Source organism: Acomys minous (genome assembly GCF_964271855.1).
Source record: "Acomys minous genome assembly, chromosome: 9".
NCBI lineage: Eukaryota > Metazoa > Chordata > Mammalia > Rodentia > Muridae > Acomys > Acomys minous.
This window is the reverse complement of record NC_140490.1, coordinates 117,885,619-117,898,450: the sequence shown is the minus strand read 5'-3', so window position 1 is coordinate 117,898,450 and position 12,832 is coordinate 117,885,619. Positions and strand designations below refer to the sequence as shown.

The following is a 12,832-nucleotide window of genomic DNA, read 5'->3' as shown; positions in this document are numbered from 1 at the left end:
ATTATGGCAGTTCTTTTTATCACTATAACGGTAATACACAGAGAACATACACATTAAAAATAACATTATTTCTAGTCACATCCCTCCAAAAGAAAGTATCTTCTTTGAGAAAAGCATTATATCATATTATTCCATTTTATGCCTGCACTAATTGTTTGGCATTCCTACGAAACAGAACACATTATTTATATAGGTACTTTCACAATAGTGTTAATTTGCTTACAAGTTTATACTCTAATCTAGACTTTTACACTATATCACATTTAAGATGCAAAATAAGGTACTGGGTGGCTTTTGTTAAAATCATAGACTACCTTATCCATTACAAGAAATGATCGTATTCTTAGTTTCTTTCTCATGCAGTATGGCTCAAATATATATAGCTTATTTTTTTTTCAGTCTTTCGTAAAAGACATTTGTGGCAATAGCTATTCAGGTTATTACAGTGAACATTCTTTAGAATAACATAAATCCATATCAAGGATCTACTTAATAAACCAGATAGAATATTCACAATCAATATTAAAATACATAATATTTGAAAGTATTTTTAAAAACTCAGAATGCTGGCTCTAAACATCAATGATTCTCTCTTTAATTTCTGTTTTTAATCTGGAATCCCCAACAATAGTGACTTTCTTTGGTGAAATAGAGGAACAAAGAAGTAGGCAATCTCAAATCAAGGGATTTTCCTCTTATCACTTCATGATAAAGGTTTCTACTTTTTTTTGTCTAAAATCAGAAAATTCAAATGAGGTACATACAACTTGGTTGCCTCATAATTTGCAATGGAAAACAGGATTATCTCCATATATTTTTAACTAGGGTGGTAGCAGACATATGAATTTTAGTCTAGAAACTTGCTGTATGTTCAGCTATATTCTCCCAGCATGTCTTTTAAAAATACATGCACACACAATGGTAATTGCGATGTACATAAAACCTGTCAAAACCTCAATTTCCAATATTCTAATGAATATCAAAAGAGTCCAGTATTTCCGACTTTGACAAATTGCACATGAGGTTTTATTCATTAAGAGAGCCTGCTAATGTTTATTTAAATGCAATTTACTGTTGCATTATTGATTAGCTACTGCAAAATTATCTTACAAGGAGCACGTGTGTTGAGAAGATTTCGGGTTGAGAGCGGATTTATCTAGGGATGGCCTGTAGGCTTGATTTGGGCCCCAGGACATGAGAGTTTTAATTTATCTGGAAAGAAAGGCCTGGTGGAAGGTTTGCTTTGTTTGCAGTTAGACAGCAGATGAAAGGCGTTTTGATGTTGAGCTGGGGAAAAAATGGCTGCCACTCTCTTATTCACGCAGAGAATTCAGTAAAGAAAAAAAATCTATTACTCAGGCAAGATAAAACAAGCCTTTTCTTACCCTCAAATCATTTTTTGAATCGAATATGTGCTCTTGTTATCTTCCAAAAGAGAAATAAAAATTTTTAAATGTTGCTTGTTATCTAAAATCTTCAAATTTTTTCATACTGTGTTTTTTTTTTTTTAACATTTCACTTTGTGCTGCAGTTCTGTATCTTTTGGTGGGGTCATCCTATCAGAACTGTTTTAAAGTGGGAATGTAACTTCATCAAAGGACCAGTGAAAGACTTAAATATTTGAATGAAAAATGAACAAACAACCCTTTCAGATGCTGCGTTTGAAAAGGAGTTACAGAAACAGTGTTTAGACAGAAAGTCTTTTAGACACACTGCATTGTTGGTTCTCTGGACCAGAAGCAACCATCAGAGGAGTAAGGCTCTTTCTTGTTGAGTTATTCCAGTCTGATCATTATGAATATATTAGCAGGTAAGACAATGTCATAGGATGGCGCCAAAAACCTTAATATAACCAAAAGCAGCACACTCCCCTGCAGATGCACAGAAAGATGGCTTCTTAATCAAAAAGCTAACTAAAATGAAGAAAGTGATAAAAATTCATGTAATTTATAGAGGAAAATACCTCTGATTATATGTGTGTCAACTTCTTGTCCAGTCAACAAATGGTTTAGTTTCAAGGAAGTACAGAAGATTCTTATATTTAACATCATCTGTATCAAGGGTAGAGAACAACTCCTGAACATAATTTGAGGATATGACTTGGGAAAAAGCATGTCAAACAGAAAAATATGTTATGAGAGATGACACTTAAAAACACAAAGCTCCTATATGCTGCAGGTAATTACTTAGTATGCCTAGGAATCTCATAATAATTACTTGATGATATACCAGCAAGCCAAGAGAATTTAGAAAATGTCTCGACTGATCAGTAGAACATCTGAATTGCATTTCAATATGCAATAATAGGATCCTAAATCCAGACTCTGAAGTGCTATCATTCAGAAGGCATTTCTGCTGCCTTATTATTCTGTGAAAATAAATTTCATACGCGGCATTCTGCATTGAAAAGGAAGCAGAGAAAATACACAACTCTTTCTCTCTGTGTGATTTGGGGCCCCAAATGAGAAAGACAGCAATAAGAATTGTGTTTTCCTCTGGGACGTACACCACTGGGGGCCACGACGATGATGACTGAGCATCGGTTCTGACAGTCTGAAGGTTAATTATTTACCCATGTTCAGAGTTGGCTAGAATAGGATACTGCTATGCATTTATTTACACAAAGTATTTACTTAAAAAAAAATAACTCTTAGTAATGTAGCACTGATAACACAGTTTGTTTTTATTTTCCTGTGCAATCCTTAGTTTAAACTTCTCTTTTAGTTAGTAATCTCATTTACTCATTCTCTCTGTCTGTGTTTGTCTTTCTTTCTCTCTGTCTCTGCCTCTCTCTCTCTCTCTCTCTCTCTCTCTCTCTCTCTCTCTCTCTGTTTGTGTGTGCGTGTTTGTGTGTGTGTGTGTGTGTATGAGAGAGAGAGAGAGAGAGAGAGAGAGAGAGAGAGAGAGAGAGAGAGAGAGAGAGGTAAACGGTATGCTCCCCTACAGGTGTACTTGCAAGTAAATGCATGTACACATGGAGGCCAGAGGTCAATGTTAGATGTCTTCTCTTTTTTAAAAAAAATTATTATTTTATTTAAGTTATTTATTCATATTACATCCAAATTATTATCCCCTCACTTGTATCTTCCTGTTCCCCCTCCCTCTTTCACCCTATTCCCCTCCCCTAGGTCTGTTACAGAAGGGGACCTCCTCCCCCACCATATGATCACAGCCTATCAGGTCTCATTCTGGTAGTCTGCTTACCCTTCCTCTGAGTGCCAGTGGGAAGTGATCAAATAGAGGGCACCAGAGTTCATGTCAGAGTCAGTCCTGGCTCTCCACACGACTGTGGAGAATGTGCTGTCCTTTGGCTAGATCTGAACAGGGGCTCTAGGTTTACTGCAATCATTGTCCTTGGTTGGTACAGTGGTTTGAGCAGAACCCCCTTGGGTCCACATCCACCAGCCTTGATGGTCTTCTTGTAGGTTTCTAGGATCCTCTGGGTCCTTCTATTTCCCCACACTTTTCTCACTTGGAGTCCCAATAGGAAGTTCCAGCATCTATCCCAATCTTCTGCTAAGTGAAGACTTTCAGGGGACATCCATGTTGGACTAGTGACCAATTATGAGTATATATCATGTGTATATATCATGTATATATCAAGTGAGTGGGTTAACTCACTCAGGATGATCGTTTCTAGCTCCATCCATTTCTCTTCAAATATCAGGAATTCTTTGTTTTTAATAGCTGAGTACTATTTCATAGTGTAAATGTACCATAGTTTCTTTACCTATTCTTCGACTGAGTGAATCTAGGTTGTTTCCAGATTCTGGCTATTATGAATAAGTCTGCTATGAACATGGTTGAGCAAATGTCCTTGTTGTGTGGTGGAGCATCTTTTGAGTATATTCCAAGGAGTGGAATAGCTGGATCTTGAGGAAGCCCTATTCCCAGTTTTCTGAGATAGCACCAGATTGATTTCCAAAGTGGTTGTACAAGTTTGCACTCCCACCAGCAATAAAGTAGTATTCTCCTTTCTCCACATCCTCTCTGTCACTTGCCATTTTAATCTTAGCCATTCTGATGGGTGTAAGATGGAATCTCAGAGTTGTTTTGATTTGCATTTCTCTAACTAAGGATGTTGAGCATTTCTTTAAGTGTTTCTCAGCCATTCGATATTCCTGTCTTGAGAATTCTGTTTAATTCTGAGCCCCATTTCTCAATTGGGTTATTTGGTTTGGTGGTGTTTAATTTCTTGAGTTCTTTATATATTTTGAATATTAGACCTTTGTCAGATGTAGGGTTGGTAAAGATCTTTTCCCAGTCTGTAGGCTGTCATTATATTCTGTTGACAGTGTTTTCTGCCTGACAGAAGCTTCTCAGCCTGATGAAGTCCCATTTACTAATTGTTGACCTTAATGCCTGGGCTGTTGGTGTTCTGTTCAGGAAGTTGTCTCTTGTGCCAACGAGTTCCAGGCTCTTCCCCACTTCTTCTTCTAACAGATTTACTGTCTCTGGTTTTTAAGGTCTTTAATGCAATTAGACTTGAGCTCTGTGTATGGTGATAAATATGAATCTGCTTGCATTTTTCTACATGTAGACATCAAGTTAGAACAGCACCATTTGTTGAAGATGCTATTCTTTTTCCATCAAAAAGATTTGGCTTCTTTGTCAAAAATCAAGTGTCCATGTGTGTGTGGATTTATTACTGGATCTTTGATTCGATTCCTTTTGTCCATTTTCCAATTTCTATGCCAGTACCATGCTGTTTTAATTACTGTTGTTTTAGAGTCCAGCTTGAGATAAGGGATGGAGATTCCTGTGGACAATCTTTTATTGTACAGGATTGTTTTAGCTATTCTGGGTTTTTTGTTTTTCCATATGAAGTTGAGAATTGATCTTTCAATGTCTTTAAAAATTGTGTAGGTATTTTAATAAGGGTTGCATTGAATATATTAATTGCTTTTGGTATGATTGCCATTTTTACTATGTTAATTCTCCTGATCCATGCAGAAGGGAGATCTTTTCATCTTCTGATGTCATCTTCAATCTCCTTCTTCAGAGATTTGAAGTTTTTTTTTTTCAAACAAGTCCTTCACTTGCTTGGTTAGAGTTACTCCTAGATATTTTATGTTGCTTGTGGCTATCATGAAGGGTGTGGTTTCCCTAAGTTCTTCCTCTGCATGATTGTCATTTCTATACAGGAAGGTTACTGACATTTTGAGTTAATTTTTTACCCAGCCACTTTTCTGAAAGTGTTTTATCAGCTGTATCAGTCTTCTGGTGGAATTTTTGGGGTCACTTATGTACACTATCATATCATCTGCACATAGGGATAATTTGACTTCCTCTTTTCCCATTTGGATCCCTTTGATCTCCTTTTGTTGCCTTGTTGCTCTGGCTAGAACTTCAAGAACTATATTGAAGAGATATGGAGAAACTGGGCAGCCTAGCCTGGTCCCTGATTTTAGAGGAATTTCCTTGAGTTTCTCTACACTTAATTTGATGTTGGCTATTGGCTTTAATTTTTTAGGATGGCTATCCCACTGGGTCTGAAGCTTACTGTTTTTTCTCAACCAGCTCACCAGAAACCTGTGGGATTTAGTTTTGTCCCACCCCAAAGCTGAGATTACAGATATTGTGTCTGTTGGCTTTTATGTGGATGGTGGGGATCTGAACTCAGGTCCTCCTTTGTAAGCACTTTTTTCACTGAACTTTATCACAACCTTCATCTGTTTAGTCTTAAGGAACCTCTTAAATTTTTTCTTTTCATTTTTAGTTCTTGACTTCAGAGTATGGTTCCATTGATTTAAGAGTAAGTAAAAAACAAGACCAGCTAAATATTATGTGTTACGTGTACACATACACTGGCATTCTGCTCCATTAGAAGCACTTTAAAAACTATGATTTGTCCTTTTGTTCTGGAACTAGTTATGGGTTGAACAAGATATCTAGCAAGATCATATCAAGCAAGATAATACAAAGGGATATTATTGTACTATTATTTATAAAAGACAAGAATTGTGTCTATGATTATGCCATCTGAATGGATATTAGCATTCCTAAGTTTTTTGAACTTTTAAATGCCAAAGAGCTCTAAATAGAAATTGAAAAAGAAAAGCTCCAAAATAAATGGAGGGAGAAAAATCTGGCCTGTCTAAGAAAATTGGTGAATGTAATCATGGTCTAAAAACAAGTAAAAAGATCTTTAATAAAGACCACAAGTGACCCTGTTACATAAGGTATTTGTTCAATCATTCATTGGGTAAGTGAACACCTACTTCATTCGTTAAACATTTACCATTTGAGCACTTATTCAGTGTCAGAACTGTTCTTCATCAGCTGTCTGAAGCCAGATCTCTATGCCAGGTGAAGAGACATAAACAGGAAATGGGAATTTTCTAGGCCCTGGATTTTAAAGAAAGTCCTTATGGAACTTATATTCTTTTCCATTTATCTTGACCAAAGCCACACCATCTTTGCTGTGGTGCTGTCACCCTAGATTTTGCATCTTCTGTTTTTACTGATAATTTTGCCAGGTGTAGTGGCACATACCTTTAATCCCAGCACTTGGGAGGTAAAGGCAGGTGGATCGCTGAGTTTGAAGACAGCCTGGTGTACATAGTAAGGTTCTAGACATCTAGAGCTACTTACTAAGACCCTGTCTCAAAAACAAACAAAAACTAAAGAAGTAATAGGTAAATAAATAAATATTGTCTTACCTAGGTTTTCTATTGCTGTGATAAAACTCCATGACCAAACAAGTCAGAGAGGAAACGACAGTTCTGCATCAAAGTCCATTTTCAAAGAAACTTAACGGAAGCAGAAGCCATGGAGAAATGGTGCTTACTGGCTTCTTCATCCTAAAGGTGGCACCACCCACAGTGTATGAGAACTTTTCACATCAATCACTAATTAAGAATATTCCCCAAGACATGACTTAAGATAATCTTACAGAGTCATTTTCTCAACCTAGAATCACTATTCACAGGTCTCTTCTTTATGCTATTTGATGAAAAAAAAAAACCTCAGCACAAATATATATTAACTTTTGCACCTTTTACAACTGAAGCCTTTTGGAACAAAATTATGCATTGGGAAAATTATTTTATTGTATAAAACACTGGACACCATTCCATATCAATAATGGGCACCTCTTTTGAGGCAAAGTGAATTAGAAATTTGTTGTTGTTGTTGTTGTTTGTTTTTGTTAGGGTACAAATGACAGTCTCCACACCTTGTACCCAAATATTTAAAACAAATAATCAGGTTAAAGATGTATTTAAAATGCTTTATCTTACTTTCCAGGAAAATCTCTCTTAATATGAAGCAGAAGAAGAGTTTCAAATTCCAGATTTATTCACTGTACTCACTAGAAACATGGGAAGGCAACAAGAGAGCCATGTGTGCCTCTGTTCCAGAGCCTGACCTTTCTGTTCTCATCATATCTCACAAGCAGATATAGATGAAAAGCTCCAAAATAAATGGAGGGAGAAAAATCTGGCCTGTCTAAGAAAATTGGTGAATGTAATCATGGTCTAAAAACAAGTAAAAAGATCTTTAATAAAGACCACAAGTGACCCTGTTACATAAGGTATTTGTTCAATCATTCATTGGGTAAGTGAACACCTACTTCATTCGTTAAACATTTACCATTTGAGCACACTGATGCCAGCCCTGCCACACCTATACCGTTCTACAATCAACTTTCAAGCTTCTTAAGTTGCACAGTTTGCTGTCTTCCGAACATGTGCAAACTGTAGCCCTGGTCTTGTAAGCATACTTCCAGATGTTGTGAAGTCCCTTTTTATCCTAAGCATTTCATAAAGACAGGGCATGTTCATTGCCTTTGGTCATATAAACACACCATCCTCAGATGATGGCCAGAGCAGAACCCCTAAAACTTTGCTAAGCTAGAAGGCAGAAACTCTTCAGAGCTGCTTCTAGACCTCTCATCTTCCTCCTCTTGAACTGGCATCATATCCCAGTGTTTGGTCATTAACTGCTCAAACTCTACTGTGGGTATTCTTGTATGGCACCATCAGCTTTGTGCCATGCTCTACAACCAAATCTTAGGGCCTGGGCGTTACTGATTTAACTTGAGATGCAAAGGCGTTTACCAGTCTCACTAGGTCACATTCCTTCCAGGAGCAACCTTATGCTACCGCATAGCAAAAACATGGCGATTTTAGTCTTGCTGAACTGAGGGACACAAAATAGAATGTGCTATGGCTTTAATTTGGATTTTGCTCCTAAACGTGCAGCGTAGCATCTGTCACACAGGCACTGGGCGCTTCCTGTGTCTCTACCTGTTCGTTCCATCTCCTCATTTTGTTTTGGTTGGGTTACTAGCTTTCTTCTTCTTGTTGATATATCGATGAAGGTTTGCTAACTGACATAAACATGTGGTTACATCCGTATTTTATTATGCCAGTACTTCTGAAGGCACACCATTTATTCTCAGTCTACTTTACATTCACATATGTGACAATCTTCCAGGTGGGACAGTGAGAAAGCATCCATTCTTTCACATTTACATGAAGGTCTATGTGGCCGCTGCAAATACCCACTCACACTTTAAGGAAGCAAACATGAAGGATGCATCTTCTGACTTCTGGACATTGCCTGAATCCAGTTCAATTTCTTCTCTTTCCTGTTTCCATTTTTTCTAGGGAGTATTCTCAGGAAAATAAATTTCTGAGTGTGGGGAAGCAAAACAAAGAAGAGGAAATATCAAAGTGTATAATAGTGTTATGTCCCACTAGGTCTAATCTCACAGGCATGGTGTGCCAAATAATCTAAATTGAACCTTAGAAATTCTACCTAATGAAAGAGAAAGTGGAGAAGTTATTGACAACGTCCTGCCTCCCATGGGCATTAAGCCACCCACTTGCCCTCTGCCTTAAGGGTGGTACAAGTTCTCAGCCCTAGAAAAGCTCTTAGGTTAAGAACAGAAAATGGACCCTTCACATCAATGTGTATGTCAGTATCTGATGGGTATCAACAGCATTGTCTGGACTCAAATGTCCATGTTCTTATTTTGTTTTTATTACTGTGTGGACAACAATGGAGGGTCCTGCGCATGTGCTGTGTGCCTACAGATGTGCCTAGAGTAGCACATGTCTCAGGTGACCCTCACCTGAACTCTATCATTCGTATCCATTTCTCAGGATTGCCATCTCCTTCTTGGCTGTAAGGATCTTTTGTGCCCTGCCCATAGGGTGCTCACCTCATCACTAGCTGTGCACCAGCTATCCAGCATCTTCGCTTGCCAGTTGTATATCTGGCATTGTGCTCAACCTGGGTCTTTGTTATGCACCGTTCCCTGTCTGTAAGAGCATTGAATTCTCCCTCCAGGGCCCGGTTCTACCGTGGGGCCTTCCTTCACTGTGAGTAAGATCATGAGGTGTTTGTTTTTCAGGGTCTGGCTTATTTTCCTTGCCTAATGACCTACAGGTTTTCTGATATTGAAAATTACAAAGATTCCCGAGACAAAGAATATTGTTCTACTGTACATATACAGTGTTTTATTTACCTATTCATTCACTAACTGATGTTGGTTGTTTTCATAGTCTTTTATTGTGGAAAATGATGAGGAAATGTGGGTAGGCAGGTGCATCCTCAACACACTTCCTTTCCTTGTATGTTCATATTCAGAAGTGAGAGTCTGTGTTTCACTCTTTGAGGCTTTTCTGGACAACTTTCCATAACGATACTACAAGCTTATGCTCTCTTCTGCTTGTGGACATTTTTATATTCTCTAATGTGTCTTTCATATCTTCATCTACTCTTTACAAGTATATTCTGTTGCTTGAGGTCAGTTTCTGAGAGACAATGAGGAAATCTATGCAATACCAAAGAAGCGGTGACATATGCTGTAAAGATGTGTTCTGCATTTTACATTTGTTTCTTTACATTTTTCCTCTGGTGTGCAGAACCTTGTTGTTTTTTTTTCCTGTGCCATCATATTCATGTGCATTTCCTTTAGTAGATCTTAGATTTTGAATATTTGCTAAATGACTTTGTCTTTCTATTTCATAAAGGAATCATCCCAGTTTCTTTGCTGTTGAAAACTGTAGGCCTACAATCAATCTAAAATTTCTCTGCAAAGTATGTGACATATGAAACCTAAGTTTATCTTTAGCAGGGGACTACCTATCACAAAATTTTGAGTAGCCTATCTTTTCTCTGTTTTCTTTTATCGACTTTTTATACTACAATGGATTAGAGTCTTACTATATATAGGCCAAGCTTAACCGCAAACAGCATAATCATCTTATTATCTATTCATAAATGATTGCCTAGAATCATTTTTAGTTCTAAACTGGATGGAGCCCTGGCCTCTGTGTCAAGTGTGAACATCTTGCTCTTTTGTTGATTTTCTGTGCTCTGTCGTGCTCTTTCCTTGTCATGTACTTCCATCCAGTTCCTTTGTAACTGACACTTATTTTCTTTTCATTTATCATTTTTGTCCCTTTGGTATTGGTGTGTGCAGCAACTTTCTTTTTATTTCTTGTTATTATCTCCCTCTATTTTTCTCATTAATATTGTCAGACACTATTTTTGCAATAATTGCCAATTTATTTGTCACCAAAATTCAAATCATTTTTTATTTATTTTTTGAAATGACCAGTAAGGAGACACACATTTTAATTACATCTTGTTGAAATAAAATTTTAATATTATTTTCTGGTAACAGTAATCTCTAATAACTGTTTCTGCTTTTAACTTTACTTCATTGTTGCAGGTATAGCCTTAATGGTTTGTTTTGAGAAATAATTATTGTACGAACTTGTTTTATTTTTTTATAGCCTGGTGTTTTAAATATGTCAAAAATGTGTCTATCTAAATACTCAAGCACTCAATCTTTGTGTCTTTTTCTTTTACCTAAGGGTTTTAGTCTACTTCCTTGAGTTAATTTTATTATTTTTCTAGCACTTCTGCTTTCTATTTTTTTTTCCATATTTCTTTTTCTCCTTAGGTTTCTTCTTTTACATTTATTTCTGTTTTACTCTCTAAAATCGCTCCACTGTTCATAGATCTGGCCAGTGGACAGCTCATTCTCCACAGTTGTTTGGAGAACTGGGACTGCCTCTGACATGGACTGTGGTGCCCCTGATTTGATCACTTCCCCTTGGAGCGGAGGCCTAGGGACACACAGAGGAAGGGGAAGCAGGCTATGCTGATAACACCTGTTATGCTGTGGAGATGTGGCGGGGGAGGAGGTCCCCTTCTGTCAGAGATCTAGGGGAGGGGAGTAAGGTGGATGAAAGAAGAAGGGTGGGAACGGGAAGATACAAGTGAGGGGATAACATTCAGGATGAAATCTGAGTAAATTATAACAAAATAAAAAATGTTAAAAAGTCATATAATTAAATTTACAGGTTGCTCCTAGAACTTTCATATGTATTAGTTCTAAAACAAATTATAAAGTTAACTGCAGTTTCTTGTTTCTGTCATTGATCTGCTTTAGGAACTAACATCCTATATTTTATCAATATAATTTTACAATCATTTTGAGCATTTTGTATAGTTAATATTCTTATGTATATTCACAAATTTGTTGCTTTCTTAATTCATATCTATATTTCATTTCATCGCATAAGTTCAGTCTCCTTCCATCTACTCATAATCTATAGTTTTTTATGGCTTCTATCGGTAATGGTTTGCTCATTGAAATTGCCTAGATATGTTTCTATTTTTAAAATGTATATTTGCTTTTTTCTTCATTTTAAACTCTGTGTTTTAACTGAGCACAGAATTCTAGTCTTTTTTGGCATACTATACTGTACTTATTTATATTCATTTTCTGCTGTTATATTGGAAATTACAAAGTACAGCTCACAGATCTGGAGGCTGATTTGGCTTAATTAGGTTCTTTGATCAGGTATGTGAAGGTGCTGACTAGCATGAACCTTCCCTGATAGAACTTCTCTGCCTTGCCTCATTCTTGCTGACAAAACTCCCTCCTTGAGATTTGATTTGTGTCTTTGTAGGCTGGAGACAGGGAGGCTCTGCTGCTTAGAGGCGGTCATCCCTCCTTTAAACTAGCCATGTATGGTGACTCTCATGCTTTTAAACTCTGGCTTGCTGGGTCTCTGACCCTTGAACTCGGATGTGAAGTGCGTGATGATTATGTCTGGCTTACCTGAATCCTTTTCTTATTTAAGGACAGCTGCCTGTGCCATAATTGCATCCTCAGCAACTCTTCTCAACAGAGCTTATCACCTGGGGCTATAGGTGTGTCTATTAGCGATGCTTTGAGAAGACTGCTTCCACATCATGCTGCAGATGCCTGCCTTCCCTCCTTATTGTGAAGGAGCCAACTTTTGAGACCAGTTCTTCTTTTGGAGGTGATGTATCTTTGTTCTCTGTTGTAAAGACGTTATTTTTGCTTTGACACTTTCTTTCCTTATACACTAGCTTCTTTTCACGTGTGCTATTTGGGGTGCGTTGAGCTTTCTGAGTCTAGAGGTCAGAATTTTCTCAGCTTTGAAGACTGCTTTGCCATTATCTTGTCAAATATCGCTGCTTTCTCATTCCTTTCCCTGTCTCTTTCTAGGTCTTAGAGGACATGCATTTGAAACACTTTTTCCACCCAGGCTCTTAACCTCCTTTTATAATCTTTATCTCGCCATTTCTCTGGATAAAGTCTATATACTATTTTATGTTATTTAAGTTAATCAGTAATCCCTTCTGTCCCTGTGTTGAATTTGTTTTTCACTGACTTTGTAATTTCAATGTAAACTTTTCTAATTTTTGTAATTTGAGTGCCCCATAAGATCAAAAGCTAAGGTATATATAATATAATTATACTTATTTTTCATAACTTCTTCCTTCTATTACTATATTTAATACCTCATTTTTGAAACTTTGGATCAGTGCATTTTTC

The 12,832-nt window shown here is 37.1% G+C and overlaps 1 protein-coding gene across 6 annotated transcripts in view; it reads left to right on the top strand.

Moving 5' to 3' along the window:
* Positions 1-12,832, top strand: part of LOC311605446 (uncharacterized protein) — a 354,125-nt gene that overhangs the window by 145,334 nt on the left and 195,959 nt on the right. Inside the window, exon 1 of one of the 6 annotated variants that reach the window (XR_014781947.1) lies at positions 12,128-12,293. The exons of the other annotated variants lie outside the window; for them this stretch is intronic. The gene's annotated coding sequence lies outside the window, so the exon portion shown is untranslated. Of the gene's footprint in view, positions 1-12,127; positions 12,294-12,832 lie in introns of those variants that run through there. 6 annotated transcript variants of the gene reach the window in all.